Source organism: Mus caroli, unplaced genomic scaffold (assembly GCF_978045245.1).
Source record: "Mus caroli unplaced genomic scaffold, Mus_caroli_1 scaffold_5, whole genome shotgun sequence".
Taxonomy (NCBI): domain Eukaryota; kingdom Metazoa; phylum Chordata; class Mammalia; order Rodentia; family Muridae; genus Mus; species Mus caroli.
In genome coordinates this window covers 20,794,020-20,820,111 of record NW_028227260.1, presented here as the reverse complement: position 1 = coordinate 20,820,111, position 26,092 = coordinate 20,794,020, and the positions used below count along the sequence as shown (strand labels likewise).

General features: G+C 40.5%; 2 pseudogenes; both read right to left on the bottom strand.

Annotated features, from left to right (window-relative positions):
• Positions 1 to 1,993: 1,993 nt before the first annotated feature.
• On the bottom strand, positions 1,994 to 2,223 carry LOC110287340 (ATP synthase F(0) complex subunit k, mitochondrial pseudogene; annotated as a pseudogene).
• Positions 2,224 to 5,803: 3,580 nt separating this feature from the next.
• LOC110287363 (ferritin light chain 1-like) lies at positions 5,804 to 6,348 on the bottom strand (annotated as a pseudogene).
• Between the last annotated feature and the right edge of the window lie 19,744 nt (positions 6,349 to 26,092).

Below are 26,092 nucleotides of genomic sequence, written 5' to 3'. Positions count from 1 at the left end.
GTAGCATCTTGATTTCTTCATGTCCTATGGCTCAAGTGATGTCTTTAGCAATAGGGCCTTGTTGACAAACTCAGGAATGGAATCAACTCCATTGACAGTAGTAGCTTGTATCATTGAGTAACTATAGGACTTCACTGGCTAACAACTCCAAAAGGGATAGCCCATTCCTGGCACTAGGCTTTTGACTTGTTATCCTTTTGATAACTTTTGATAGGATAATTGTCAACCTGTTACATGATGACTACATTTGAATTCTTTTTCACATGTGTGTATATAAATATTTTCAGAAGCTCCTACAGTAGTAGGTTTCCATACAATCTCTTTCAAAAAAAATTTAATGTTAGTTATCCCTCCCTTACGCCCTCCTCTACTCTGCCCTCTAATCTTCCTCCACATTCAACACTAATAATCCTATTATTCTCCTTTTACCCTTTGTCTTAGTGGTGGTTTTATTGCTGTGGTGAGATACCATGACCATAGCAACTCTTATGAAGGGAAACATTTAATTGTAGGTAGATTACAATTCACAGGTTTTTGTCCATTACCGTCATAGTGAGAAGCATGGTGGCAACTCAGGCAGACATGGTGCTAGAGAGGTAGCTAGAAGGTTCTACATCTTCATCAACAGGCAGCAGGAACAGCAAGTGAGTCACTGTGCCTAGATTGAACTTCTAAAACATTAAAGCCCAGTTACACACTTCTTCCAACAAGGCTGCACCTACTCCAAGAAAGCCACAGCCACTAATAGTGCCACTTTCTATGAGCCTATGAGGGTTATTTTCATTCAAACCATCACATTCTACTTCCTGGACCCCACTGGCTTATAGCCATATCATAATACAAAATGCATTTAGTCAAACTTGAAAAGCCACAATATTCTATCACAGCGTCAACTCTTCACAGTTCAATCTCTGATATTCATGGCAATATCCTAACTATAATCCCTTGTAAAATCAAAATCAAAAACCAGGCCACATACTTCCAATATACAATGGCACAGAATATACATTGCCACTCCAAACAGGAAGGAAGGGGATATAGGGAGGAAATAGTTGGACTAAAGCATGACTGAAAACCTGCTGGGCAAAGTCTAAACTCTACATCTCCGTGTCAATGTCAAAGCTCTCTTCAGATCTTCAATTTATTTTAGCTTTGTTGACCTCAAAATACTTTATTCTCTTGGGCTGTTTCTACTCTCTGTCAGCAGCTCTCCTCAACAGGTATTCCATGACTCTGGCATCTATCATTTTGGGGTCTTACAAGCAATCCAGGCTTAACCTTCACAGCTTCACACAATAGCCTCTGTAGGGCGCAGTTCAGGGTCACTGGCCTCAGTGGCTTTTCTTAGTTGTAGAGATTCCATAACCCCCCTCCCCTTTTTTTATTCAAAGCCAGAATCACATGACCAAAGCTGGCAAGTTTTTTGTTTGCTGGCAAGGAACATGGCCCCCTCGTTCAAATACATTTTCATGAACTTTTTGTTTTTGATAATGTCCTTCACTGCCCAAGCTTGGCTGTCCTGAAACTTGATCTGTATGCTAGGCTTGCCTTGAACCCAGAGAGCTGCCTGCTTCTGCCACCTGACTGCTAGGAGTAAAGGCGTGTACCACCACATCCACCCCTAAGCTTTTCTTTAATTCTTTTTCACAAGTTGGCTGCTTAGCTGGGTGAGGTCTTTCCTTGAGGTCACCATTCTCTTTATTCCCTTTAGTATCAGTTTTATTTTTAAAAAAAAAAAATTCTGGTGTTCCTTTTCTCCTCTAACTATACATTTTGTATTTTTCCTTGCTCATCTTGATCCTTTTCATTTTAGATCTTCATAAGTGTGACAACTAATAACCAAGCAACACTAATACCAAGCTGTTTTGAAATTTTCTCTGCCAGAGCTATTAATCCATGACTCTTCAATTTAGCCTCTGGCAGATTTTTTTTCCAGGTTCATAACTTATTGTACAAATTGAGTATTACATGATGAGTTCACATCAGCTTCTTCAGGCATGGGACTTAACAGGTGAGGTCAGACATTTCAAAATCCATTTATGTTGCTTTCACAGCTGGAGTTTTCTTAGGCCTTAACTTGAAGTATAAGACCAGCAAAGCAATGCCTCCGTATGTGGCCAGGACACAATTCAATCTACCTGTGAGGGTAAAGAGTTGAAATATTTTTTAATACCAGTGAACTGGAATTGGCCATCATTTTCTGCACCAGCCATGACTTCAATCTTCATCGAACCCCAAACTTCGCAGCCGATGTCCTTTCTGGCAGATTTTTTGGACAAGAGAAAAATAGCACAAGAACAGTGTCTAGGCCACATAATAATGTTCTTCTCCTCTGAAATCTCTTGAGCGAGGCCCCACAGTTCAAATCACCCCCTAGCTCCATTGTATTCTACTAGTACAACCCACTAAGGTGCGCTTAAAGCATTCAACTGCTTATCTAATCCTCCACATTCTTCCAAACAAAGCCCATTCAGGCTTATCACAGCAATAGCCAACCCCTGGTACCAACTTCTCTTAGTTAGGGTTTCTATTGCTTCAAGACACCACGACCATGCACTCTTATAAAGGAAAACATTTAATTGGAGCTGGCCTCCAGTTAAGAGGTTCTTAGTCTATTATCATCATGGCAGGAAGCATGGTGTAATGACGCAGATATGGTTCTGGAGAAATAACTGGGAGTTCTACATCAGGATTTGCAAAATCAGGAGGAACAATATAATCAAAATATATTTCACACAAAAATAAAGACTTTCAGTACTATGTTGAGCAAAAGAGAAGAAAGTACACATCCTCAACTTGTTCTTATTTTAGTAGAAATGATTTTCATTTATCTCTATTTAGCATGATGTTGGTTTGAGGGTTGCTACATAGTTGCCTTCATTAGGCTGAGCTATGTCCCTTGTATTCCCAAATTCTCTAGGACTTTTATCATGAAGTGATATTGATTTTGTCAAAAGTCTTTTCAACATCCAGTGAGATAGTCATATGGTTTGTGTCTTTGAGTCTTTTTATGTGGTAAATTATATTTATTAATGTCCATATGTTGGACCATTCCTGCAACTCTGGGATGAAGCTGAAGTGGTCATGGTAAATACTCTTTTAAATGTGTTCTTGAACTTGGTTTGCAAGTATTTTACTCAAAATTTTTGTGTTCATCAGAGATACTAGCTGATAATGTTATTTTTGTGGCTTTGTCTGGGTTTTATGTCAGCATGACACTGGCTTCATAAAAAGAATTTGGAACTTTCCTATTTTGTGAAATAATTTGAGGAGTAGTGGTGTTAGTTATTTGAGGGTTTGATAAAATTCTGAACTGGATCCTTCTGGTTCTGTGCTTTTTAGTTGAGAGATTTTCAGTTACTACTTCTATATCGTTCAATGTTAGGAGTCTATTTAAACTGTTTCTTTCATCTTGGTTTAGTTTTAGTAGGCCATGCATATCTAGAAATTCATCCATTACTTTTAGATTTAGATTCCATCCAGTTTAATGGAATATAGATTATTAAAGTATGTTCATATAAATCTCTGAATTTCTTCAGTGTCCATTGAAAGGTTTCTCTTTTATTGCCCATTTTAACTCACTTGAATTCTCTCTTTTGGTTATTTTGGGAAGGGTTTGTTAATCTTTTTTTTTACTAGATATTTTCTTCATTTACATTTCCAATGCTATCCTGAAAGTCCCCTTATACCCTCCCCTGCCCTGCTCCCCTACCCACCCACTCCCACTTTTTGGCCCTGGTGTTCCCCTGTACTGGGGCATATAAAGTTTGCAAGTCCAATGGGCCTCTCTTTCCAGTGATGGCCGACTAGGCCATCTTTTGATACATATGCAGCTAGAGTCAAGAGCTCCAGGATACTGGTTAGTTCATCATGTTGATCCACCTATAGGGTTGCAGATCCCCCCAGCTCCTTGGGTACTTTCTCTAGCTTCTCCATTGGGGGCCCTGTGATCCATCCAATAGCTGACTGTGAGCATCCACTTCTGTGTTTGCTAGGCCCCGGCATAGTCTCATATGAGACAGCTATATCAGTTTGTTAATCTTATTAAACCATTTAAAGAACCAACTTTCTGTTTCATTGATTCTTGTATGGTTTGTTTATATTTCATTAAGATTGGTACTGATTTTGATTATCTCTTCCAAGCTTCTGTTTTGTGATGTTATTTGCTCTTCTTTTACCAAGGTTTTCTTTTTTTTTCCTTTTTTTTTTTTTTTTTTTTTTTTTTTTTTTTTTGATTTTTTGAGACACGGTTTCTCTGTATAGCCCTGGCTGTCCTGGAACTCACTTTGTAGACCAGGCTGGCCTCGAACTCAGAAATCCTCCTGCCTCTGCCTCCCGAATGCTGGGATTAAAGGCGTGTGCCACCACGCCCGGCTGGTTTTCTTTTTTTTAATTAGGTATTTTCTTCATTTATATTTCCAATGCTATCCCAAAAGACCCCCATACCCTCCCCCCCCACACTCCCTTTCCCCCCACTCCCACTTCTTGGCCTTGGTGTTCCCCTGTATTGAGGCATATAAAGTTGGCAAGTCCAATGAGCCTCTCTTTCCACTGATGGCCGACTAGGCCATCTTTTGATACATATGCAGCTAGAGAAAAGAGCTCCAGGGTACTTGTTAGTTCATATTGTTGTTCCACCTATAGGGTTGCAGTTCCCTTTAGCTCCTTGGGTACTTTCTCTAGCTCCTCCACTAGGGGCCCTTTGATCCATCCAATAGCTGACTGTGAGCATCCACTTCTGTGTTTGCTAGGCCCTGGCATAGCCTCCCAAGAGACAGCTATATCTGGGTCCTTTCAGCAAAATCTTGCTAGTGTATGCAATATCCATCCTTAATTTATTACTTTGAAATCACTCAAAAATCTTTGCTGTAGGTACTTGGTGCTATAAACTTTCCTCTTACGACCACCTTCACTGTGTACTACCAATTTTATTGTGGTGTGTTTTCATTTTCATTCCATTATAAGAATTTTTTAATTTACTTCTTGTTTCTTCCTTCAGCGGGTTATCACTTAATAGTACTTTCTTTAGTTTCCAGTAGTTTGCATACTTTTGTATTTTCTATTGCTGTTTAAATATCCATCTTTATTCCACTGTAGTCAGATACAATGCCAGGATGTTATTTTATGTTCTATATTTGTTGAGTCTTGTTTTGTATTTTTAAAAAAGATTTATTTATTTTATGTAGATGAGTACACTGTAGCTGTCTTCAGACACACCAGAAGAGGACATCAGATCCCATTACAGATGGTTGTGAGCCACCATGTGGTTGCTGGGATTTGAACTCAGAACCTCTGGAAGAGCAGTCAGTGCTCTTAACCACTGAGCCAACTCTCCAGCCCCATTGTTTTGTATTTTAACATGTAGTTAGTTTTGGAGAAAGTTCTATAGGCTGCTGAGAAGAATGTCTATTATTTAATGTTTGGGTAGAATGTTCTGAAGAAATCCATAAGGTCCATTTGATTTATGATGTAATTTAATCCCAGAGTTTTTTTGTTTGGTTTGTTTCCAGTTGACCTACCTATTCATGATTGGAGTGTTGAAATCACTATCACTGTGTTGAGGGTCAATCTATTGTTTTAGATATAATAGTATTTCTTTCGTGAAATTAGAGTAGTAATTATCACCATTACCACCCCACCCCCCTTCTTGCTGTTTCAAAAAGCTTTATTTTTACTTGATCCAAGACTTTGAAGAAGCTCCAGGGTGGTTACAAAGCTACCTAATGGCTTGAGATGTTCATTCACGTGGAGGTCCTGAGGCAGGCTGGTGAAGAGAAGAGGGAGCCCCTTGGAAGGCAGAGACCTAGTTGTGCTTGAGAGTGAGGCGCTCAGAGATATTCACCCATAGATGCCTGGGGCATACCAGTATGCGCTGGCTGTGTCCTTGCCAGCCTATGGATGTTGTTCAGGTGGTTGCTCATCTTGATGAGCTTCACCTCCTTATTCAGGAAGTGACTTTCCAAGAAGTCATAGAGATGAGGGTCTGTGCGGGCAGAACCCAGGGCATGCAGATCCAAGAGGGCCTGGTTCAGGTTCTTCTCCAGGGCCAAGGCAGGTTCCATGGCTTCCTGGGTTTTACCCACATTCATCTTGAGATGGCTTCTGCACATCCTGAAAGAGTGCATGGCCTCCGTGATCGTTCTGCAACTTGAGGAGACACACGGTGCCCTTGGTCTTTTCCTTGGCCAATTCGCCGAAGAAGTGGCCTACGCCCCCCAAAGCCACATCATCCCGATCAAAAAAGCCCAGAGAAAGGTAGGTGTAGGAGGCCCGCAGGTGCAAGTTGAACCCACGGTTCACCACAGCTTCCACTTCGGTGGAATAGTTCCGACGAATCTGAGAAGTCATGGCTAATCCCGAGTGTGGGGCTAACCACGAAGACAGTGCTGGCTGGTCCTAGGAGCCGAAGGCATTGGGTGAGGAGATGGTCCTGGAAGCTGTGACTAGAGAGATTTGTAAGGCGGCTGAAAGCTAATAAAGTGGGAGTCCTTGGGTTTGTTCTGTTCAAACACTATTGAAGCAAGACACAGATCCACGGGACCTCCAAGTTGCTGCTCTCACCATATATGCCTTTAACACTCCTGTTTGGCCTTTGCAGAAGACAGGTGGATTGTGAAAAATGACAATGGACTATCAGAAATTTAATCAAGGCATGACTCCGAATGCAGCTGCTGTGCCAGATGTGGTGTCCTTCTTACTCGAACAGATTAACATATCTCCTGGCACGTGGTATGCAGCTACGGATCTAGCAAATTCCTTTTTCTTAGTACCTGTCCATAAGGACCAGGGGCAAATTGATTTCAGCTAACAAGGCTAGCAGTACACTTTCACAGTTTTACCACAAGTGTATATTAACCCTCCAGCCTTCTGTCGTATCTTAGTTCTAAGGAAACTTTATCATGGGTCTCTTACATAAAATATCACACTGGTCCACTACATTAGTGACATTATGCTTATTATGAAATGAGCAGAAGATAGTAACCTCTTTAGACTGGTTGGTAATCCATATTATGATGAGAAATAAAATCCAACCAAAATTCAAGGGCCTTCTACCTAAGTGAAACTTCTAAGAGTTCAGTGGTGTGGGGCATGCAGAGATATTCCTTCTAAAGTAAAGGATAAATTATTGCACCTGGCCCCTCCCACCACCAAGAAAGTAGTACTATGCTTACTGGGCCCATTTAGATTCTGGAGGCGGCGCATTCCTCACTTGGGTGTGCTACTCTGGCCCATATACCAAATGACTCATAAAGCTGCTTGCTCTGTGTGGGGCTTGGAATGAAAAAGGCTCTTCAACAGGCCCAGGCAGTTGTGAAAACTGTTCTATCAGTAGAACCATATGATCCAAAGATACTTGAGGTGTCAATGGCAAAGAAAGACACTCTTTGGAGCCTTTGGCAAGCCACTATAGGTGAATCACAGAGACCTTTGGGATTTTGGAGCAATGCATCTGCAGACAATTGTCCTCCCTTTGAGAGATAGTTCTTGACCTACTATTGGGCCTTAGGGAAAATTGAAAATTTGACAATGAGTCACCAAGTTACTATGTGACCTGAGCTGTCCATCATGAGCTGGGTATTTCTTGATTCATCAAACCATACAGCAGTAATCCATTATCAAATGGAAGTGGCCCCCTCAACTGAAGAATGGATAAATATGTGGTATACACAATGGAATACTATTCAGCAATTAAAAACAAAGACAACATGAATTTTGCAGGCAAATGGACGGTAGTTCAGAATATCATCCTGAGTGAGATAACGCAGTCCCCAAGGATGTGCATGGTATGTATTCATAAGTGTATATTAGCTATGCTATACTCCACTGACCCAAAAAAGCCAAACAAGAAGGAAGGCCCAAGCAAGGATACTTAAATCTCATTTAGAAGGTGGAATAAAATAGTCATAAGAGGCAAATGGAGGAACTGAGAAGGAATAGGAAGGAGAATTGGGGCGGGGGGGGGTAGTTCAGGATCAGGTGAGGAGAGGAACAGGAGAGATGACCAGACGGCAGAGAAAATGAGTGGAAATCTGCAACTGACAGGGAGGTGGGTAGGGAGTATCTCCAGAAAGAGACAGAGACCTGGGATAAGGGAGGCATCCAAGAATCAATAGGAGTGACCTTAGCTGTGACTCACAGCATTGAGGATATGGAACCTGAAAATGCCACCTTCTATAGCCAGGCTAGAACCCCAGTGGAGCTGTAGGGACACCAACCCACCCACACAACTTTCAACACAAAATTTATCCTGTCTACAAGCAATGCAGGCATGGGGGATGGAGCAGAGACCGAGGAAATGGCCAACCAATAACCGACCCAACTTGAGACCCGTCCCATGGGCAAGCACCAACCCCTGACACTATTAATAATACTCTGTTATGTTTGCAGACAGGAATCTAGCATGACTGTCCTCTGAGAGGCTCCATACAGAAGCTGACTCAGATGCAGATGCCCACAGACAAACAGTGGATGGAGCTTGGGGACTCTTTAAGGAAGAATAGGAGGATGGATTGCAGGGCCCCTAAGGGGATAGGAACTCCACAGGAAGGCCAACAGAGTCAACTAACCTGGACTCTTAGAGCTCTCAGAGATGGAACCACCAACCAAAGAACATACATGGGCTAGAAATAGGCCTCCCTGCACATATGTAGCAGATGTACAGCTTGGCCTTCATATGAGTCCCAAACAACTCGAGTGGGGGCTATCCCAAAAGCTGTTACCTGTATGTGGGATATGTACTTCTAGCTGGGCTGCCTTGTTTGGCCTCAATGGGAGAGGATATGCCTAGCCATTCAGAGACTTGATGTGCTAGGGTGGGGGGGGGTACCCAGGACTCCTGGGAGAGGGGAAGAGGGTGTGGGGGAATGATTGTGGGCAGGGGTGACCAGGAGGGGGGCAGTGAGCCCCAGATCACCATGGAGAAATTGGACTGCTTCTCCACAATGGAAGCAAAAAGAAAAAAAAATAAGATGATTTATGTCTGGAGTGCAGGAGATCGTTTAGACTATCTCTTGGTGCTACTATGTCCTGTGATTAAACGTGCTAATTAAGGCAGGATGACAAAGGGCACAGACTCTTCAGGAATGAAGGTATGGGCACTCATAAAGAAAAAGAGCCTAGACTTGCAAAGGATGGAGAAAATATAGAATGGGCAGTAGAGGAAGGTAGTTAGTTATAAATCCCAGCTAAGGCCACATAACCAGTTGCAAAAATTACATTGTTTGTACATATATTAAGTAGATATTTGTGTTTTCTTTTCTCTATTTCTTTATCGCACTATAATAATTTATCTGAGGTAAGATCAGTGGTCTTGTGTTATGAGATGCTAAAAGACTAAGCATTCCTCAAGGGATATTGCCACCATCTAAAATATGTAATTTATAGTTCTATGTGTGATAGTTATATCATAGCAGAATTATGACCTGGCTATTGTTTTTATTTGGAAATAAGTATGACATAAGATGTGATTGTATGTCAAGTTGACAATGGGTTGACTTATGATGACCAACATTTGTTGTCAATTTTATGACAACTGGAATCAAATAAAACCCAAGCAGCTGGGCATGTCTGTGTGGGCATGCTTATGAGATAATTTCTTGATTGGATCATATGCAGTTGGAAGAGCTACCCAAAATCTGGGCCCCACCTTCTGGTGAAAGCCCACATAAAAGGACATGGAAGTTGCCCTTTTATGAAAGGGGAGCTTTTGCTTTTTGCCTGCTTGCCTTCAGTCTTGGTGGCAAGTCCAACTGTCTTGTTGCTGAGGCATTCCTTCTCTAGCATTAAAATCTACTTCAAGATTCCAACTTAGGCTAAAGACAAATAGCTTAGCTCTCTAGGAATTCACCACCACTCCAGTATCAGATTGGGGCTGCAAAGACATCCAGCCTATGAACTTAAAGAACTGGCGAACTTTTGACCTTTCCTCTGGGAAACAGGCATTGTTGGTCAAGCTGGATCACATCCTGTAAGCCATTCTATTAAATCTCACATATACGCATATGGACAAATCTCCTTGATGAAGATACATGCAAAATTCTCAACAAAATATTTGGGACAGTGAATTAAAAAATAAATCAAATCAGTTGAAAAAGGTGTCTGCTGCCAAGAGGGGAGACACAAACAGTATTAAGAATGAAGTATCCTCAATCATTACCCCAGAGGTCAGCTATAATAGTACATGTACAATTTTAGTGCCAAATATAACATAATACTGGAAATCAGTGTGGGTAAGTCTCAAAAAGCTAAAAGTAGGTCTACAATGTGACCTAGATATGTCACTCCTTGGCATACATCCAAATGATTCACTGTCCTCCTACACAATTACTTGTTCAGTCATGGTCATCTAGTAATAATAGCCAGAAGATGGAAACAACTTAAATGTCTTCATCTGACAAATGAACAATCATGAAATTTACATCTAAATAGACAGACATAGGAAATATAATGACTAAGGTAACCTGGTTCCATAAAAACAAATGCCACGTGTTCTCTGTCATCTGTAGTTCTTAGATACAAATCTTCAGACACAACATGAATAACCACATAGAAGAGGAAAGCATAAAGGAGCAATAGTAGGGGTTGAAGCAGGACGTTTCAAAAGGGAATACAGGTGATATGAAGTAGAAATTGAAAAATGGAGAAAGGGTTCCAGCTAGGGAGGGGGGGATTTCAATAAAGAAGGAAAAGAGACAGGGGAAACAATGACAAATCCTCGAGGAATCCTACTATTTAATATTTACGCTGGACTTAATACATAGATCAAAGGATCATTGGGAGCCCATCCCCAATAAATATTTCTACATCATAGCTCCTGCATCTATGGCTCAGTGGAAATTGAGGGGGCAGAAGTATTGTAAGGGATAGAATAACAGGAAGACAGCTGTGAAGTAAGTAGTCTCTCCTAAAAATAAGCTGCACTAGTGTATTTCTTTGAGTTCAAGGCCAGCATGGACTACATAGTGAATTCCAGGAAAAACAGGGCTACGTAGAGAGACTTTGTTTCGAACAAAACAAAACAAAAAAGAAATGGCTGGATAAACAAGATTGGAACAATAGCAATATCAATCAATAGACATGCTAAAAACTAAGAGGGAAAATTTTACAGGGAGAGGGTGTCCCACCCCTAGACAAAGAACTATAAGCAACTAATGACTGCTGGAAGAGGGATAATTAACCTCTCCTAGGGATGAGCCCCCTAATTGGTTATCTAATGTAAAGTGGTCAGCCCTGAAATCAAATATATACAAACAACAAAAACAGGTTTAGCAGGTTATATTTATATGTTTGTGCATGAGTGTGTGTGTTGGGGTGGGGTCAGATATGGGTTCCATCTCATGGTGTGGGCCTTAGATCAAACCAGACACTGTTTGGCTACTCGCACATGTTCTGTGTCACCACTGTGTTGCCAATAAACTTCTGATCCTGACTTCAGTTCCTGTACTGGGATCCAACTCACAGCCTCATACAAGCTAGGAAAAAAAAATCTATAAACTGAGCTATAGCTGCAGCCACTATCATAGAAGATAAATTCTAAAACAAACAAACAAAAAAAGTATCTGATATGGTTTAGATATCACCACCAAAACTCATGGTGAGATTAAACTCTGTTATAAAGTCAGATGAGGGTGTTTTTTCCTAATTTGATTTGATTGATTTTTTAAGACGGGGTTTCTCTGTGTAGCCCTGGCTGTCCTGGAACTCATTCTGTAGACCAAACTGGCCTTGAGTTCAGAGGTCTGCATGCTTCTGCCTCCTGAGTACTGAGATTAAAGAAATGTACCACCACACCAAGGTAAGAAGATGGAAATTTAATGCAGGTTTAAACTTAGTATAATTACAGTGCTTGAAAGTGGGTCCTTTAACATGTAACTAAGGTTAAGCGAGCCAATGTGTGGGAGTCCCTGACTCAGTGGGTCTATGGCTATATAAGACAAGAAGGAAAGGCCTGAGCTGGATGTTCAGTTGTCCCCCTGATGTGGTTTATCTTGCCACCAGGCTCGATAGACAGTCTCTACCTACTGGCAAGAAGGGCAAGAAGGACCTTATGACATCTGGCTGCCCAGTCTTGAACTTCCTAACTCTCAAAACAATGATGCAAGCACATCTCTTTTTCTAGGTCATGAATTTGAGAGGGAAGACATGGAAGGGGGTGGGGAGAGGAAAGGGAAATAATATAACTAACATTTAAATGAAAAGAAAAATATTAAGAAAAGATACCTCTTTCCTAACAAATTGATCAGTCTGTGGTATTCATTTATAGCAACAGAAGATAGATTAAGACATTAGACTCAAAGAGAACCAATACAAAATGTTAAAAGGTTCGATTCACAAAGAAGATAGATAATTCTAAACTTGTTTGCTTCTAGTAACATTAGTTTCAAAATATATAAAACAAAAAACTAGCAAACCTGGAAAAAGCAAAAACAATAAATGTACAATCATAATGGAATGATGATGGGTGGTATGATTTATTGGTACTATGAGTTGAGCCTAGGAATACAGGCAAGAAAGCAGTAAGAAACGCAAAACTGAACATTACAGTGAATGCTGACTGTAATGAGTACAGACAGAGCTTTGTGCTTGACCACTGAAAAAAATATACATTATTTTCAACCTCACATGAATCATTTAGTAGTTGGCCCAACACTATACTATGAAGCCAGTGCTAGCAAAACTTAAGGGATTTTATCATGCAAATAACTTTCCTTGCTACTATTCAGTTTAGTTAGGAATAAGAAATGTAAATGAAGAAAATATCTAATAAAAATTTGAAAAAAGACATTAGAAAAAGCTTGCATATAAGAATTATTTATTTATTTATTTATTTATTTATTTATTTACTTACTTATTTATTTCTTGAGACAGGGTTTCTCTGTCTAGCCCTGGCTTTACTGGAACTCACTCTGTAGAAAAGGCTAGCCTAGAACTCACAAAGACCCACCTGCCTCTGCTTCTCATGTGCTGAGATTAAAGGCATAGAACACTGTGCCCAGCTTTCTTTCATTTCTGTCATGCTAATGAGTGAACTCAGGACCTTGACCATAATAGTAAAGTGATCTGCCATTGAGCTACATTCCCAGATCTACAAATGGATTGTTTTTTGTTTTGTTTTATTTTGTTTGTTTTTCTTGAGACAGGGTCTTACTATGTATTCCTAGCTGTTCTGGAACTTGCTATGTAGATAGACCAGACTGGCCTCAAACTAACAGAGATCCATGTGCCTCTGCTTACTGAATGCTGGGATTAAAAATATGCAACACCACACTGGCAATATGAAGTTTTAAAACTACATCATGGAATAATTTATAGGTCAAAGAAGCTATGATGAATATTACAATTTTTTCTTTTCCATATTGTTCATTGAACCCAGGGCCTTGGACTTACCATGTTCTCTACTGCTGAGCTACATGCCCAGTCCTCATTTTGTTTGTCTGTCTGTTTGTTTCATTTTGAGACAACATCTAACTTACTTAGGCAGGTCTTGAGCAAGATCTTCCTTCCTCAGTCTCACAAGTAGCTGAAATAGACTACTTCACCAAGTAAAGGCTTTTTCTTATTTTGTACTATAGTGTATTGAACCTAGAGCTTTGTTTATGACTACTGAGCTACATCCCCACCCAGAAAATACTTACCTTTTATAGTAATAAAATGTTATGCATTGAAAATATGTGAACTGTCATTCCAAAAGATTGAGTTTTGTCATTGAAACCTACATTAGAGTTAAAAGGCTAAAAATTAAATTAAAAAAACAAAGAAAAAATAAAATAAGAAAATTGAAGACAATATGAAAGACTTTATAACACAAAGACCCAGTTGAGAGGACTAAAAACCACCAATACTGATCATCTGAGAGGACAGGGTGTACAATCTTCTCACATAATTCATCAAGAGAGAAGACACGTGGGCTGGAACAATGGGGTCGTACATATAAGAGCACTTGCTGTAATTCCAGAAAACACACATTAATTCTCTGCAGTCGATTCTTTCATAAGCACCTGTAACTCCAGTTCCAAATGATTTGAAACTTTTTTATGACTCAGGAAAGCAGGCAGGCAGGCAGGCACAACATACATGGGCACAGACTCACATTATCTACATATAAGCAAAAAATAAAATCTAAAAAAAAATCATTTTAAAAATTAAAGGGTAAACACTGAGAATATTAAAAAATAAAGAGTCCTCACCCATTGTATCCCAGATGCCAGCTACAACAATACACGATCAATTTTAAGGTCAAATATAGTATGATGTAAAAATCAGTGTGAAGAAGTCTCAAAAAGTTAAAAGTAGAGCTACCATACAACAGTTACTTGCTCAGCCATATTTACTGCTTCTTAGTAAAGACAGCTAACAAATAGTAACAATAAGATGTCCTTTGACTGACAACTAGATAAAGAAAACGTGGTACATATACACACAACAGAATTCTATTCAGATGAGAAGAAAAATGAAGTCTTCATGGAGCTGGAAAATATTCTGAGTGAGATAACCCAGATCCAGAAGACAAATGCCACATGTTCTCCTTGCTTGTGGATTCCAGCTCAAAATTTTTAGCTGTCAATATGTAACCTCAAGTAGCCAAAGAAGCCAGGAAAGAAGGGGACTATAGAGTTAGGGTGGGGTGAATGAGCTCTAGGAAAGGGAATAGTAGGAGACAGGTACTATAAGGTTAGTAATGAGAATAGGGGAGGAATTGTAACTGAAGAGGACTAAGTGAGAGAAGGAAGAAAGAGAAATAAATAACATTAAGGTTATTTGATAAAGCCATAGGAAAACATGATACTTTAGAAGCTTACTTAAAATGCATATAATGTATGCATATATAAATTATATTTACATAAGTTTAAATGAAATTAAGCTATTCAGGAGAATAATACTCAACCAGAAAAGCCATTGACTATCTAAGGAAAACCTCGGTGCAAAACATGCAGTCTCCCTTTGACTTATTGGTCACAGGAGTCCAAGAAATCCTCAAAACACTACAGGCTATTGCTATTGCCCTTAATTGCCACTTAGAAGACCCTCTTGATGAAGATACTATGGACAGTTGTTCTCTGAAATTTCATGAACCAAATCATCCTCATTTCTTCTGGTCTTCCAAATTTACAGCAGAACGACCTACTAAGTTCTGATTACAGCATTCCAGAACTTCTTGAACTCGACTCCAAATTCCCACATTCTTCCTACAAATTTATGAGATGCAATGAAAGCAGGCCTTAGAGGGAAGCTCCTAGCTCCCTCTATTTCTTTATTAAAAATTCAGAAATATCTAAAAGTAATGACTTGATGATGGATTTTTAGGACCTTGGAAAATAAGCCACACCCTTAACTCAGTAAATGTAAAAGAATAAAAGTCACAACAACAAATAAAAAATTATAGATCAATGTCTATGAACATAGATCCAAATTTTCTCAAAAAATACCTGTAAACAATGCTAGGCTCAGTGGTGCACATCTTAAGCCCAGCACTCATGAGGCAGAGGTAGGCAGATCTCAAAGAAACAGTTCTCAATCCAGAGATTCTTTGGATTGTTTTGTTTCTATTAATTAATCCCAGTACTGCTTGTTTTTTTTTTTTTTAAATATTTTTTACCATCAACTGGATTTGGGTTTAGTTTGTTCTTGTTCTTCCAAATTCTTGGTTTCATGAAGTCATTTATTTGTGCTCTTTCTGTGGGCTCTTCAAGCTATAAATTTCCCTCATAAGACTGCTTTCAATGTGTTCCAGATGTGTGTGTGTGTGTGTGTGTATTCATTTAGTTCCAGAAAGTTTTTCTTGGTTTCTTCTTTGAACCATTCATCATTCAGTAATGAGTTGTTTAAATCTCCATGAGCTTGCATATTTACTATATTTTTTTCACAGTCAATTTTAAATTTTATTGCATCATCATCAGATAAGATTTCAGTCTTTTTGAATTTGTGAGGATTTGTTTTGTGTCCCAGGACGTGGTCTGTTTTGGAAAAGCTTGCTTGTACTGATGAGTAGACTGTGTCTGTAGATATCTGTTAAGCCCATTTGATGGATGGTCTCATTTAATTATGGTGTTTCTGTTTATTTTTTTGTACATATAATGTTAGAGATATTTTGTACAGATAATATTTTGTACATATTTATTGGAGAAAGTAGGATATTTACTTTTCTTTCCAAGACAGGGTTTCTCTGTGTAGGTAGCCCTGGCTGCCCTGGAACTTATTCTGTAGACCTGACTGACCTCAAACTCAGAGATCCACTAAAGTGCTAAGATTAAAGGGATGCACTATCATCACCTGGCTCAAAAGATTAAAGGTATGCACTATCATCACCTACTATTAATGGGCTAATATTAATCTTTGTCTTTAATTCCAGTGTACTCTTTTTATGAATTGGGTATACCAAAATTTGTTACATATATATTTAAAATAGTAATATCCTCTTGATTAATTGTTCCCTTGATTAGAATGAAATGCCTCTCTCTATCTCTTCTGATTAGTTTTAGTTTGATCAGCCATTAGGTATGTGGTGCCTACTTGATTTCTGGTCTCATTAATTAGGAATATTTCTTTCCGGCTGATGAGATGGCTCAGTACTGGCTGCTCTTCCAGAATTCTTGAGCTCAATTCCCAGCAACCACATGGTGGCTTACAACCATCTATAAGGGGATCTGATGTCCTTTTCTGGCATTTGGATGTATATGCAGCAGAACACTCATACATTACTCAAATAAATTTTAAAAAAGAATATTTCTTTCCATTCTTTCACTTTAAGGTGGTGCCAACCATTAAACTTGACATGAGTTTCTTGTAGACAACAGAAACATGGATTTTGTTTCTTAATCCATTTTGTCAGCCTGTGTCTTTTATTTGTAGAATTGAGGCCATTATATTTAAAGTTATTATTGAAAGGTGTGTGTTGGTTGCTGTCATTGTGCTGTTGTTGATTTTGTTGTCTCAGTCAGATCTTGTATTTCAGTAATTATACATTCATTTGGTTTTTTGTACAGTCTCTTAGCTATGTTTATTCCTTTGTCTAGTCTAACATATTGCTTTTTTTCGTCTGTTTAGGGTTGATCTACTAAACAGGAATTCTCTTTGTCCTTCTACTACAGCAGATAGTTTTGCTAGGTACAATAGTCTAAGTTGGCAGTAATGGGCTTTTAGAAATTAAAGTGCAATATTCCAGGCCCTTCTGGCTTTTAGAGTTTCCAATGAGAAATCAACTGTTATTCTGATGGGTTTTTCTTTATATGTGACTTGTGTTTTCTCTTACAGCTTTCAATATGCTTTCTGTGTTATGTATACTTGGTGTTTTAACTATCTTATGTATGGTGGTTTGGATAAGAATGGCCCCCATAGGGCTGGAGAGATGGCTCAGCGGTTAAGAGCACTGACTGCTCTACTAAAGGTCCTGAGTTCAAATCCCAGCAACCACATGGTGGCTCACAACCATCCGCAGTGAGATCTGACACCCTATTCTGGGGCGTCTAAAGCTACAATGTACTTAGATACAATAATAAATAAATCTTAAAAAAAAAAAAAGAATGGCACTCATAGGCTCATATATTTGAATGTTTCCTTCCTAATTGGTGGACTGTTTAGGAAAGATTAGGAGGTGTGGTCTTATTGGAAGAGCTGGGTCACTGAGGGTGGGCTTTGAGGTTTCAAAAGTCCATACCAGGCCAAGTCTCTCTGCCTCTTTCTCTGTCTCTCTTTACCTGTCTCTCTGTCTCTGTCTCTCTGTTTGTATCTATTTCTCTGTCTGTCTCTGTATCTCTGCTCTCTTTGTGTGTGTGTGTGTGTGTGTGTGTGTGTGCCTGTCTGTCTGTCCATCCCCACAACCACTGCTGCTTGCATATTAGTTTGTAAGCTCTTAGCAGCTGCTCCAGCACCGAGCTTGCCTGCCTGCCTGCCAGTCTGCCTGCCTGCCTGCCTGCTGCCATGTTTCTTCTTGCTGTGGTGGTCATGAATTTACCCTATGAAACCGTAAGCAATCCCACCAATTAAATGCTTTCTTCTATTAGTAGCCTTGGTCATGGTGCCTTTAATCCCAGCACTTGAGAGGCAGAAGCAGGCGAATTTCTGAGCTCAAGGCCAGCCTGGTCTACAGAGTGAGTTCCAGGACAGCCAGAGCTATACAGTACAGAGAAACCCTGTCTCGAAAACAAACAAACACACAAAAAACGCATCATATATATATATATATATATATATATATATATATATATATATATACATACACACAACAATAGGCTAGGTGTGGTGGTGCATACCTTTACTTTTATTTTATTTTTCATTTATTAAAAATATTGTTTTCACACAAGCCTCTTCCGGTCAGAAAAGCACCGGGGCAGCTGGGGCACAGGGTCGGCTGACACTCGCCAGCTACCCACAACACCCGCCACAGGATCTTAAGACTTCTGGAGCGTGGAACACAACTTCTGCTCCAATCCAATTGCACGCGGAACCTGAGACTGCATTAGTTAGGGAAGCAGAAACCGGCCTGAGTAGGGCCACAGGCCTCATCCGGCCGGATCAGCGCCGGGGTAGCTGGAGCGCAGGGTTGCCTGACACCCGCCAGCTACCCACGACCCCTGCCGCAGGATTTTGGGACTGCTGGTGAGTGGAACACAGCTTCTGCTCCAGTCCAATTGCGCGGGACCTGAGACTGCTCTGGTTGGGGAGAGAGAAATCCGGCCTACATAGGGCCACAAGCCTCTTCCGGTCAGAAAAGCACTGGGGCAGCTGGGGCGCAGGGTCGGCTGACACTCGTCAGCTACCCACAACACCCGCCACAGGATCTTAAGACTTCTGGTGAGTGGAGCACAGCTTCTGCTCCAATCCAATTGCGCGCAGGACCTGAGACTGCATTAGTTAGGGAAGCAGAAACCGGCCTGAGTAGGGCCACAGGCCTCATCCAGCCGGATCAGCGCCGGGGTAGCTGGAGCGCAGGGTTGCCTGACACCCGCCAGCTACCCACGACCCCCGCCGCAGGATTTTGGGACTGCTGGTGAGTGGAACACAGCTTCTGCTCCAGTCCAATTGCGCGGGACCTGAGACTGCTCTGGTTGGGGAGAGAGAAATCCGGCCTACATAGGGCCACAAGCCTCTTCCGGTCAGAAAAGCACTGGGGCAGCTGGGGCGCAGGGTCGGCTGACACTCGCCAGCTACCCACAACACCCGCCACAGGATCTTAAGACTTCTGGAGAGTGGAACACAGCTTCTGCTCCAATCCAATTGCGCGCTGGACCTGAGACTGCATTAGTTAGGGAAGCAGAAACTGGCCTGAGTAGGGCCACAGGCCTCATCCGGCCGGATCAGTGCCGGGGTAGCTGGAGCGCAGGGTTGCCTGACACCCGCCAGCTACCCACGACCCCCTCCGCAGGATTTTGGGACTGCTGGTGAGTGGAACACAGCTTCTGCTCCAGTCCAATCACGCGGGACCTGAGACTGCTCTGGTTGGGGAGAGAGAAATCCGGCCTACATAGGGCCACAAGCCTCTTCCGGTCAGAAAAGCACCGGGGCAACTGGGGCGCAGGGTCGGCTGACACTCGCCAGCTACCCACAACACCCACCACAGGATCTTAAGACTTCTGGTGAGTGGAACACAGCTTCTGCTCCAATCCAATTGCACGCGGGACCAGAGACTGCATTAGTTAGGGAAGCAGAAAACCGGCCTGAGTAGGACCACAGGCCTCTTCCGGCCGGACCAGCACCGGGGTACCGTCAGCTACCCATGACCCCCGCCGCAGGATTTTGAGACTGCTGGTGAGTGGAACACAGCTTCTGCTCCAATCTTTAAACAGTGACAACGATAACAACTAACCCCAGAGATTACCAGATGGCGAAAGGTAAACGTAATAATCTTACTAACAGAAACCAAGACCACTCACCATCATCAGAACCCAGCACCCCCACTTCGCCCAGTCCAGGGCACCCCAACACACCGGAAAAGCTAGACACGGATCTAAAAGCATATCTCCTGATGATGGTAGAGGAGTTCAAGAAGGACTTTAATAACACACTTAAAGAAATACAGGAGAACAATGCTAAACAGGCAGAAGACACTAAAGAGGAAGCACAAAAATCCCTTAAAGAATTGCAGGAGAACACTGCTAAAGAGTTACAAATCCTTAAAGAAAAACAGGATAACCTAATCAAACAGGTAGAAGTCCTTACAGAAAAACAGGAAAACACATCCAAACAGATGATGGAAATGAACAAAACCATACTAGACCTAAAAAGGGAAGTAGACACAATAAAGAAAACCCAAAATGAGGCAACACTGGAGATAGAAACCCTAGGAAAGAAATCTGGAACCATAGATACGAGCATCAGCAACAGAATACAAGAGATGGAAGAGAGAATCTCAGGTGCAGAAGATTCCATAGAGAACATCGGCACAACAATCAAGGAAAATGTAAAATGCAAAAAGATCCTAACTCAAAACATCCAAGAAATACAGGACACAATGAGAAGACCAAACCTACGGATAATAGGAGTGGATGAGAATGAAGATTTTCAACTCAAAGGACCAGCAAACATCTTCAACAAAATTATAGAAGAAAACTTCCCAAATCTAAAGAAAGAGATGCCCATGAACATACAAGAAGCCTACAGAACTCCAAATAGACTGGACCAGAAAAGAAATACCTCCCGACACATAATAATCAGAACAACAAATGCTCTAAATAAAGATAGAATACTAAAAGCAGTAAGAGAAAAAGGCCAAGTAACATATAAAGGCAAGCCTATCAGAATTACACCAGATTTTTCACCAGAGACTATGAAAGCCAGAAGATCCTGGACGGATGTTATACAGACACTAAAAGAACACAAATTCCAGCCCAGGCTACTATACCCAGCCAAACTCTCAATTAACATAGATGGAGAAACCAAAGTATTCCACGACAAAACCAAATTCACACATTATCTCTCCACGAATCCAGCCCTTCAAAGGATAATAACAGAAAAAAACCAATACAAGGACAGGAACCACGCCCTAGAAACAACAAGAAGGTAATCCCTCAACAAACCTAAAAGAAGACAGCCACAAGAACAAAATGCCAACTTTAACAACAAAAATAACAGGAAACAACAATTACTTTTCCTTAATATCTCTTAATATCAATGGACTCAACTCCCCGATAAAAAGACATAGACTAACAAACTGGCTACACAAACAAGACCCAACATTTTGCTGCTTACAGGAAACTCATCTCAGAGAAAAGGATAGACACTACCTCAGAATGAAAGGCTGGAAAACAATTTTCCAAGCAAATGGCATGAAGAAACAAGCTGGAGTAGCCATTCTAATATCTGATAAGATTGACTTCCAACCCAAAGTCATTAAAAAAGACAGGGAGGGACACTTCATACTCATCAAAGGTAAAATCCTCCAAGAGGAACTATCAATCCTGAATATCTATGCTCCAAATACAAAGGCAGCCACATTCATTAAAGAAACTTTAGTAAATCTCAAAGCACACATTGCACCTCATACAATAATAGTGGGAGACTTCAACACACCACTTTCACCAATGGACAGATCATGGAAACAGAAACTAAACAGGGACACAGAGAAACTAAGAGAAATTATGAATCAAATGGATCTGGCAGATATATACAGAACATTCTATCCTAAAACAAAAGGATATACCTTCTTCTCAGCACCTCATGGTACCTTCTCCAAAATTGACCACATAATTGGTCACAAAACAGGCCTCAACAGATACAAAAATATTGAAATTGTCCCATGCATCCTATCAGATCACCATGGACTAAGGCTGATCTTCAATAACAAAATAAATAATAGAAAGCCAACCTTCACGTGGAAACTGAACAACACTCTTCTCAATGATACCTTGGTCAAGGAAGGAATAAAGAAAGAAATTAAGGACTTTTTAGAGTTCAATGAAAATGAAGCCACAACATACCCAAACTTATGGGACGCAATGAAAGCATTTCTAAGAGGAAAACTCATAGCTCTGAGTGCCTCCAAAAGGAAACTAGAGAGAGCACACATTAGCAGCTTGACAACACACCTAAAAGCACTAGAACAAAAGGAAGCAAATTCACCCAAGAGGAGTAGACGGCAGGAAATAATCAAACTCAGGGGTGAAATCAACCAAGTGGAAACAAGAAAAACTATTCAAAGAATCAACCAATCAAGGAGCTGGTTCTTTGAGAAAATCAACAAGATAGATAAACCCTTAGCCAGACTCACTAGAGGGCACAGGGAAAGCATCCTAATTAACAAAATCAGAAATGAAAAAGGAGACATAACAACAGATCCTGAAGACATCCAAAACACCATCAGATCCTTCTACCAAAGGCTATACTCAACAAAACTGGAGAACCTGGATGAAATGGAGAAGTTCCTAGACAGATACCAGGTACCAAAGTTGAATCAAGATCAGGTTAATGATCTAAACAGCCCTATATCCCCCAAAGAAATAGAAGCAGTCATTAATAGTCTCCCAACTAAAAAAAGCCCAGGACCAGATGGGTTTAGTGCAGAGTTCTATCAGACCTTCAAAGAAGATCTAATCCCAGTTCTTCACAAACTATTCCACAAAATAGAAACAGAAGGTACTCTACCCAACTCATTCTATGAAGCCACAATTACTCTGATACCTAAACCACAAAAAGACCCAACAAAGATAGAAAACTTCAGACCAATATCCCTTATGAATATTGATGCAAAAATCCTCAATAAAGTTCTTGCTAACCGAATCCAAGAACACATCAAAACAATCATCCATCCTGACCAAGTAGGTTTCATCCCAGGGATGCAGGGATGGTTCAATATACGGAAATCCATCAACGTAATCCAGTATATAAACAAACTCAAAGACAAAAACCACATGGTCATCTCCTTAGATGCGGAAAAAGCATTTGACAAGATCCAACACCCATTCATGATAAAAGTCTTGGAAAGATCAGGAATTCAAGGCCCATACCTAAACATGATAAAAGCAATCTACAGCAAACCAGTAGCCAACATCAAAGTAAATGGTCAGAAGCTTGAAGCAATCCCTCTAAAATCAGGGACTAGACAAGGCTGTCCACTTTCTCCATACCTATTCAACATTGTACTTGAAGTCCTAGCCAGAGCAATTCGACAACAAAAGGAGATCAAAGGGATACAAATTGGAAAAGATGAAGTCAAAATATCACTCTTTGCAGATGATATGATAGTATATATAAGTGACCCTAAAAATTCCACCAGAGTACTCCTAAGCCTGATAAACAGCTTCGGTGAAGTAGCTGGATATAAAATTAACTCAAACAAATCAATGGCCTTTCTCTACACAAAGAATAAACAGGCTGAGAAAGAAATTAGGGAAACAACACCCTTCTCAATAGTCACAAATAATATAAAATATCTTGGCGTGACTCTAACTAAGGAAGTGAAAGATCTGTATAATAAAAACTTCAAGTCTCTGAAGAAAGAAATTATAGAAGATCTCAGAAGATGGAAAGATCTCCCATGCTCATGGATTGGCAGGATCAACATTGTAAAAATGGCTATCTTGCCAAAAGCAATCTACAGATTCAATGCAATCCCCATCAAAATTCTAAATCAATTCTTCAACGAATTAGAAAGTGCAATCTGCAAATTCATCTGGAATAACAAAAAACCTAGGATAGCAAAAACTCTTCTCAAGGATAAAAGAACCTCTGGTGGAATCACCATGCCGGACCTAAAGCTCTACTACAGAGCAATTGTGATAAAAACTGCATGGTACTGGTATAGTGACAGACAAATTGACCAATGGAATAGAATTGAAGACCCAGAAATGAACCCACACACCTATGGTCACTTGATCTTCGACAAGGGAACTAAAAACATCCAGTGGAAGAAAGACAGCATTTTCAACAAATGGTGCTGGCACAACTGGTTGTTAACATGTAGAAGAATGCGAATCGATCCATTCCTATCTCCTTGTACTAAGGTCAAGTCTAAGTGGATCAAGGAACTTCACATAAAACCAGAGACACTGAAACTTATAGAGGAGAAAGTGGGGAAAAGCCTTGAAGATATGGGCACAGGGGAAAAATTCCTGAATAGAACAGTAATGGCTTGTGCTGTAAGATCGAGAATTGACAAGTGGGACCTCATGAAACTACAAAGCTTCTGCAAGGCTAAAGACACCATCAATAAGACAAAAAAACCACCAACAGATTGGGAAAGGATCTTCACCTATCCTAAATCAGATAAGGGACTAATATCCAATATATATAAAGAACTCAAGAAGGTGGACTCCAGAAAGTCAAATAACCCCATTAAAAAATGGGGCTCAGAACTGAACAAAGAATTCTCACCTGAGGAATACCGAATGGCAGAGAAACACCTGAAAAAATGTTCAACATCCTTAATCATCAGGGAAATGCAAATCAAAACAACCCTGAGATTCCACCTCACACCAGTCAGAATGGCTAAGATCAAAAATTCAGGTGACAGCAGATGCTGGCGAGGATGTGGAGAAAGAGGAACACTCCTCCATTGTTGGTGGGATTGCAAGCTTGTACAACCACTCTGGAAATCAGTCTGGCGGTTCCTCAGAAAATTGGACATAGTACTACTGGAGGATCCAGCAATACCTCTCCTGGGTATATATCCAGAAGGTGTCCCAACCGGTAAAAAGGACACATGCTCCACTATGTTCATAGCAGCCCTATTTATAATAGCCAGAAGCTGGAAAGAACCCAGATGTCCCTCAACGGAGGAATGGATACAGAAATTATGGTACATTTACACAATGGAGTACTACTCAGCTATTAAAAAGAATGAATTTATGAAATTCCTAGCCAAATGGATGGACCTGGAGGGCATCATCTTGAGTGAAATAACACAATCACAAAAGAACTCACACAATATGTATTCACTGATAAGTGGATATTAGCCCAAAACTTAGGATACCCAAGATATAAGATACAATTTGATAAACGCATGAAACTCAAGAAGAATGAAGACCAAAGTGTGGACACTGTGCACCTTCTTAGAATTGGGAACAAAACACCCAGGGAAGGAGTTACAGAGACAAAGTTCGTAGCTGTGATGAAAGGATGGACCATTTAGAGACTGCCGTATCCAGGGATCCATCCCATAATCAGCTTCTAAACGCTGACACCATTGCATACACTAGCAAGATTTTGCTGAAAGGACCCAAATATAGCTGTCTCTTGTGAGACGATGCCGGGGCCTAGCAAACACAGGAGTGGATGTTCACAGTCAGCTATTGGATGTATCACAGGGCTCCCAATGGAGAAGCTAGAGAAAGTACCCAAGGAGGTAAAGGGATCTGCAACCCTATTGTTGGAACAACATGATGTACTAACCAGAACCCCGGAGCTCTTGTCTCTAGCTGCATATGTATCGAAAGATGGCCTAGTCGGCCATCACTGGAAAGAGAGGCCCATTGGACTTGCAAACTTTATATGCCCCAATATAGGGGAATGCCAGGGCCAAAAGAATGGGAATGGGTGGGTAGGGAAGTGGAGGGCGCTATGGGGGACTTTTGGGATAGCATTGGAAATGTAATTGAGGAAAATATGTAATAAAAATATTAAAAATCAAAAAAAATATATTGTTTTCATACAATATATTCTGGTCACACTTTCCCCTCTGTAACGTTGGAGCATTTATCTTCAGCTTTCTGGCCCAAAACATCTGACAGACCTTAAATGAAGCAGAAATTATGAAGGTCTAACTTTGCCCTGTCTTTGCAGAGCTTAGCAGTCAACTATCTTGCATTTGTTTGTCCTTTCCGGACAGCATTTTGTCTGCAAATAAAATTAGGACATTTTTTTTTTTTGTCCAGTGGCTATCTTGCCTCAGTTGAAGTAACTCCATGTGTAGGTTATTTGTGCTCATCATCTTTTTTTTTAAGTAGAATGGGAGTACTGTTAACAGCAAATCTGTCTCAATGTCAAGATCTTAAATTAATAAAACAATTTTAAATGCCATACTTTATGGATCTCAGATGCTTTTGAAGACCATGTATCTATTTATAGCATATCTGAACAAGCAAACATTGCCTATCTCCAGCTATCTATTATCTGTTACAATGTTATAAGGAATATTGGGGACTGCCTAGACAATAAGCTATCT